This window comes from Octopus sinensis, linkage group LG9 (genome assembly GCF_006345805.1).
Source record: "Octopus sinensis linkage group LG9, ASM634580v1, whole genome shotgun sequence".
Classification (NCBI taxonomy): Eukaryota; Metazoa; Mollusca; class Cephalopoda; order Octopoda; family Octopodidae; genus Octopus; species Octopus sinensis.
In genome coordinates, this window is record NC_043005.1 from 95,084,262 (window position 1) to 95,092,110 (window position 7,849).

A 7,849-nucleotide genomic window follows, 5' to 3' on the forward strand; every position below is an offset into this window, starting at 1 on the left:
TCAACTTCGTATAAAAGATCAAGGATTGTCTCTAGGGTGGGAGTGTGTTTTATGTGCCATCAAATAGAGTATGTGAAACCCTACCAAGAAGAGAGGCAGGTGCTTCTGTTTGGTACAGGATAGCAGTGGTTCACTGCATGGTAGTCAGGCAAGCAGGAGACATTGACGTTCCTTCGTTGCTGTCGATAATGAGCATTCAGTTGTTTGATCAGTTGAACTCCTTGAAGTAACGTATAAATGGCTGAATATTCTACAGACTGGAGTATCTTTAATGTAATTCTCAGACAGAATCAGTATGACCCAATATATGACACAAGCACAATTCATCAAACGGGCTTCTGCAGTCTATCTATCTATCTATCTATCTATCTATCTATCTATCTATCTATCTATCTATCTATCTATCTATCTATCTATGTGGCGAATAAGCGCACTGTACGTCGATGGTTTGAGAAGTCCCGGTCTGGTGACTTTACTCTTGAAAATCAGCCCCGTGGTAAACTTGAGACCAAGGTGATAATAATGAGCTGGAAATTGTAGAAGAAGCGGATACAACTCAAATTATGCGTGAGTTAGCAGCAAAGGTTTGATTTCGATTCCACCTGTACTGGATCATCTGAAACAAATCGGTAACGTAAAGAACTGTTATTTTCTCTTAAGGAAAAATCCGATCTTGTGCCAATTCCATGTTTTATGGAACATCAACACTCACATGGCGCGAAATCAAATAGCTTTGAATAGCGGAGACCACCACAGTAGCAACATGAAAGATAGAATCCGAAGACAGCACGTCTGCAAGTGAGAAGTTGGTATGTGTTGGTGAACGATATGATACCAAACAACAGAGCGGCCTTTGTATGAGGTCCAGGAGGCTTGTGTAAATAATAATAGCAACATTTCAGATGTGGGAGTACTACTCCATTGTTGGTCATACGCAATTTGTTTCGTAACTGTTTGTGTTTGGCGTATCTGAGGTGTCAATGTGGAGTAGCCTCTTTGACGGGGGAACACGTCGCTCTCTTAGCGGTGGGGGGCGTCCGCCTTGATCCCCACCTTGCACCCAACTTTCACCTATGGCTCCAAGTAGCTGTTTGCATACAACGGCAGCCACACCCTAGTAAACCGCTCCGACTGGCTAAAGCAAATGAGGGTAGCGAATGGGTATGTAGCTCTTGGTAGCACAGGACTTGCCTACCTATGTATGTGAAAACTGGATCTGTTAGACTCTGCGCAAGAAACCTTCATGGATAAACAAAGAAGAAGGCAGCTGCGGCAACACACTGTAGAGCGCAGAGAGCAAGATAAGGCGAGCAAAACATCTTGGTCATCTGCTGCATCCGTCTCCCATCTCCCATCGTTTTGTTTCGGTCTTGCTACTGGACGAGAGAATTAAACCTGGACCTGCGATAGATACATCCCACCTAGAAGTATATATCTTCGCTATCCAGGAACGGGGTATAGCTACTAAATGCCTGATAAACAAGAGAGACAAAGCTACCACAAAACTACGTTGTGATAAAAAGAAAAAGAAAAGGGCTGGCTCAGCTATACCAGCAAATATAATGGGATTTAAAAAATACTGAATGGCTATGAGGGTCACCCGAATAAAATAGGAATCAAAGGGATCCAGAAACAAAAAAAAATGGTTGAGAACTCTTGATTTAATCCATCGGAGGTAGGAGACAGCTTTACGTGCCTTTTAGCATCACTTTAACCTTAACAACACGAAGCTAAGGTAATCGTTGTTCGCTTTTTACTAAATATGAGAATATAACCGTGAAATTGTTTAATTTCTCGAAGTTATCTCCCCTTCGCATTCAGAGTTGTTCGCATTTTTCGCGAGGTTATTGTTTTCCTTCTCTTTCTCGAGAGAGAAGTTTTAATGGATTCTTAATTCATTGTCTACGGCATTCATTGCATCCCAACTGCCGTTCATATATATAAATTTATGCGAGGTGGGGGTAAATGAGTGGGGAGGAGGTATCGGCGTCAGAACTGTGTTGACTGGTCCCTATTTTATCGATCTTGACGGTTGAAAAACAAAATGTCGGATAGAGGATTTTTTTTTTCTATAAACGTATGAAAATAGAAAAGTTTTTCTTGTTAATAATATAAACAAGTCGCTCCTTTAATGGATAACATAATTTATGTTGCTATGTTGTAAAAATTCCTAATAATAAAAGATTAAATCAGTAAGGTTCTACCGAGACTCGAACTCGGATCGCTGGATTCAGAGTCCAGAGTGCTCACCATTACACCATAGAACCGACTTATCGCTACGGAGAAAAACAAAATATATAACAAAGGCTTGTCTAGTAGTTGTGCGCTTCTGTTACTGTCGACTGGGAGAGATAAGACAAAATAGCGAAAGAGAAGAAAGAGATAGATAGGTAGAGAGACAAGCATAAAAAGAGACAGACAGACAGAAACAGAGACTAAAATGATTGTAAGTATAAGCAGAGATAATGTTAACATGTTCAACGAAGCCATTTATATATATATATATATTTTTTTTTTTTTGCTTCTATTTCTCTATCTTTCAGCAGTTCTTTTTCTTTCCCTCCTTCGCTCTTCTCTTTCTTTGTTTCCTTTCTTCCACATTATTCTCATTTCGTTCCCGTTATCGGTTTGCTCTTTCCCAGTAAATGTATTGTTATTGTTGTTACTATTTAGCAGATCCGTGATCAAAAGCAATCCAACCGTGACTAACTTATCATTTATTCAGACTTTGTGTATCGAGGACAACATTATCCAATGAGATTTGGTTGCTATTTGTAGCATATCGAGCGACGACGATAGAACATCCCCGTTGGTTTGTAATTTTAAAATTTACAGGTTCAATGTTTTTTAACATGAACGTTTATCGGAACTTTTAAATAATCCGCCATATGCGTTGTCATGGTTGTGTAGTTAAGACGTTTGCTTTGCAACCACGTAGTCTCGGGTTCAGTCCCACTGTGCGGTACTTTGGACAAATGTTTTGTTAAGTAAAATTGGCAGCCGAAAACGCTTAGTGTGTGTGTGTGTGTGTGTGCGTGCGCGTGCCTGTGTGTGTGTGAGCGTGTATGTGCATGTGTGTTTGTATCCACTCACGCACCTTGACAACCGGTGTCGGATTGTTTTCGTCCCCGTTAATATATCGACATAATAAGTACCAGACTTTAAAATAAGTATTGACGACGATTTCTTCGACTAAAATATTTCAAGATGGTGTCCCAGCATGGCCGCAGTCCAGTGACTGAAACAAATAAAAGACAAACGGTCGCATGCATAAGTTTGCTTATTGTTCCTACTCTGGCGAGCTGGCGGAATCGTTACCGCCTTGGGGCAAAATGCTTGCAGTTATTTCTTCTTCATGCTTCAAGTCCAAACACCGCCGAGGTTAACTTTACCTTTCAAGAAGTACCAGTCAAGAACCGGGTCGATGAAAACAACAAACCACCGGCTCCCACTAAAACTGCTGTCCATATTGCTGAGTTGGTGAACAAAAATATGTTTCGTTGGCTGCGTGAATAATTGAAGCAAAAACCTTGAACATTTGACTGAAATATTTATTGTTGCACATAAAGACGACTGTTGTTGGATATGTACAATTAATAATTACAGACTGAGAAAGAGACACCACTCTGAAAGCAATCTGTACAGCAACATCCTGTTGGCTCAACATAAACGAAATCATTGCACTCTTTTCGTGGTGAAAGAAGTCCTTGATTGTCTGCCTTGGGACCGTCTGCGTAAATGTCTGGAACCTTCAAATGGTAAGAATGGACGCGCATGTCGCTCAGCTGTCATGTTGATGACAGCTGAGCGACATGCGCGTCCATTCTTACCATTTGAAGGTTCCAGACATTTACGCAGACGGTCCCAAGGCAGACAATCAAGGACTTCTTTCACCACGAAAAGAGTGCAATGATTTCGTTTATGTTGAGCCAACAGGATGTTGCTGTACAGATTGCTTTCAGAGTGGTGTCTCTTTCTCAGTCTGTAATTATTAATTGTACATATCCAACAACAGTCGTCTTTATGTGCAACAATAAATATTTCAGTCAAATGTTCAAGGTTATTGTTTTCCTTCTCTTTCTCGAGAGAGAAGTTTTAATGGATTCTTAATTCATTGTCTACAGCATTCATTGCATCCCAACTGCCGTTCATATATATAAATTTATGCGAGGTGGGGGTAAATGAGTGGGGAGGAGGTATCGGCGTCAGAACTGTGTTGACTGGTCCCTATTTTATCGATCTTGACGGTTGAAAAACAAAATGTCGGATAGAGGATTTTTTTTTCTATAAACGTATGAAAATAGAAAAGTTTTTCTTGTTAATAATAATATAAACAAGTCGCTCCTTTAATGGATAACATAATTCTACAAAGGGTTTAGGCACCAAATTGGCTTTTTATAGGGTACAAGAACATTCTAGAAATTATATCATTACACAACTTTATTCTGATTTGTTGCCTAATAAATCGATCACGTGAAATTCTTGGCCTCTGATCGGTTATCTAGCGGTTGCGGTTTCTCATCACCACTACAGGTCTAACAAAACATATTCTCATCCTAGGTGACGTGGTCAAGCTTAAGCCTGTGACAAAGCGAGCTATCTGGACCCTTTTTCAGCAGCCTCTACGTTATTCTTGATGGCCCTTTTACTCATTTCTGAGATGCCTTAACTGATTTTAAAAGATACCAGCAATTTTCCTTATTACAGGAATTTGGATTAACTGGAAATTATTGCATTCGTACCATTCAGAAAATCGCGCCAATTACACTTCATGAAAAATTATCATATATGTATAATACATTAAAAATTAACTTCAATCTTGCTTGCTTGCTTGCAAAATTGTACAGCCAAAATGGCGCATAACAGGACAATACTTTGAAAGTAAATATATATATATATATATATATATATATATATATATATATATATATATATAAAAGTTCGAGAGCTGCGTCCATGCTGGAACCTAAAATATAATTTTGCTGCAACATATTTTATATTTTCTGTAAAAACATGATTTCTATTTATTTATTTATGACGAAATACTGTAGTTAAGAATTTACATAATTACTTGAAATATATTATTTCGACTTTTAGATACTATATAAAAGGTTACAAGAAAAGAAGAAATTTCACAAAAAGCAACATAGTAAATAATGTTACCCTTAAAAAATTTCTGCTAGCTAGGTGCCTAACAGGGGACATGTAAACACGTGCATAGATACATGCAGGATTTCGAGTTATTCCATTGCAAAATGGTTCTCTTAAAATATGAGGAACACAAATGTTAACATGGTGACACATGCCTTCACTCCATCATAGAATTTTTCATTGACTGTTTTGCTTTTATCGCGAATATGTGTGTGTGTGTGTGTGTATAGAAACACACACACACATATATATATATATAGTTGGAATTTACAAAAAAAAAACCAAGACAGGTGTGTAAACAACAAACAGGTGTATTAGTTTAACGCTCGGGAAGCTGAGAAAGTGTTTTACGGTTCGAGCCTACGCTCTTCAAAAGAAAGAAGCACGAGAAACAGACACAGAATTAAAAACGCTTAGTGGCTAGCAGTCGATCATGGCTGTATATAGCATTATGACCCGTCGTTGCCAGGTCATAGAGAGCTAGTGCATGTATACATGTGTATATATATGTGTACATATTACATGTACATCTATATATATACATCTACATATAAAATACAAAATACAAAGTTATATCTTGATATCGCTAGTGATAACAATACTCAAAATATATAACAGACTGGAATTGCAGTCCCGTCTCTTGCAATTTCGATCAATTGTATCTTGTCCTCCCTCTTATATAGAAGTGTGGCTACAATCCAGCCTACCTCTACTTCTGGAGGGACATTTTAAATTTTTATCCGGGACGTCCTACGTCCTAGATATAAAGGTAAAAATAAAATATTTCCACTTTGCAAGGTTCGAGTCGAGTACTCCCTTGCACGCTCCGTTGACTCGAACCTTGCTTCTATTGTGGCGAATTTACCGCCTCTGGTTACATATCTTTCATAGTCGCACCAAGACACTTTTCGATGGTGCTTTCCTCCATGTGTTCAAATCTTTTTTCTCTACATTGTATACTTTATAGACAATAGTCTTTTCTTTAATTTAATTTTTTATTTCGTTTGGTGGTGTTATCCTAGATTCCCCGTCTTTGTCGGTGATCAATCCGAAATAGGTTTGTATTTCTTCCATTTTAATTTTAATGAGTTCGCGCCCGCCGACGGCTGCAGCGAAATTCATTTTTGGACTTTCTTCTATCGAAGGCATTCTAACAAAAATGCTTCCGTGTAAACGGTAAAAATAATGTCAATTTCTCCAAACAGGGACACAATTCAATTTTTAAACAATAACCAAAGCTCCTTCTCCCAAAGAGGGAGGGTTACAGTTTACAATTGTTTAACAAATGCAACACAACAACGTTTCCTTTACGACGAACCAACAAACGTGATAACAATAGTTAAACAGTAATAATAATAATAACAACAAACCTTACGGTGAATCAAAAAGCAGTACGCAGTTGAAGCTATATCCTTTATGTATAAGAAATAAACCAACAGCAGTACTCAGTAGAAGCGGCTGTGATTTTTTATTACCCACAAGGGGCGAACAAAGAGGGGACAACACAATCTGATTTGGGGCCAGATTTACGAATGGTTTTACATAGATGATGAATTAAAAAATTTTAACACATAATTACGAATCACAATAAAAACGAAAAATCGGATGATGGGACAGACCGGAAGACATTACGGATGGAGGGGGGCGAGTTTAGCTCGGACCCCACGATCTCCACCTCGCCACTGATACCTGGGTTTCATCCTGTCCCACATTTATGCGGTACCATTCATACGCAACATCTGTGCTACATTCTTCCATCGTTTTTCGAACACTTTCTCAGTCAGGCATTTTCTCTCCAGCCCTATTTTCCTTTTCAGGTGGAAGATGAAGTAATTCATCAATCCAGAGCCAGAGATGAAATTGCCTGACTCTATATCTTTCAGCCTCGTCTTCCAAATCACCTCTGTCGCGATTGCTACTACATCGAGAAAATAATTCTTACCTTCTTTCGAGAGGAAATCCGGTGGGTCAATTTTTACAATAGACTCAGTCGACAGCTGTACTCTTCGTGTGTTTGACAACAGTTGTTCGACATAAACCCACACCTCTGATACCTCCGGACATTGAACAATAGCATGCGGGACGGTTTCCCTGTCCCGTTCGCATCTTGGACATGTCGGATTGCCTCGGCCACCATGCCTTGCGAGTTTGTCCCGAACAGATAGAGCTTCTGAAAGTTGTCCAGGGTCTTCGGCCCGAATGTACGTCGGAACAGACTAGCCAGCTGATTATCATCGAGACCTAGGGTTTCCCCTAAAGTATCGTCACATTCCGCCTCTACCAGTCCTCTATAAAAGAATGTGGTGGAATAGCAGGAGAGCCTTGCGACACTCCATAAACCATGTGTCCAGTTTTGATCTTCGATTCAACCAAGTTTCCCATCCACCGAAACTATTAAACTTGGGAAACGTCAGTTTTGTCAGCGGGGACCACACCCGTTCACCATCCAGGTAGAGCCACAGATGCCCCAACCTCAGCGCATGTCTGCGCATCAACAGCCAAGGTATCCCTAGCCCACCCTTTAACGGTTGTTGACAGCAAGTAGAGCGTTTCACAAGCGGTTTCGAGCCCCTCCACAAAAAGTGAAAGAGCTGTCTTTCCAGCTTGATCAACCACGAATCAGGGCAAGGCACGACGGATAGGCAGTAGGTGATGACCGATGCGATAAACACATTGGCTACTTCCGCCCTACCTTTCA

General features: G+C 39.7%; 1 non-coding gene across 1 annotated transcript; it reads right to left on the reverse strand.

Annotated features, from left to right (window-relative positions):
• Window positions 1-2,195: 2,195 nt before the first annotated feature.
• Window positions 2,196-2,267, reverse strand: Trnaq-cug. Its single transcript has one exon. It is a non-coding gene; the product is annotated as a tRNA-Gln (tRNA).
• Between the last annotated feature and the right edge of the window lie 5,582 nt (window positions 2,268-7,849).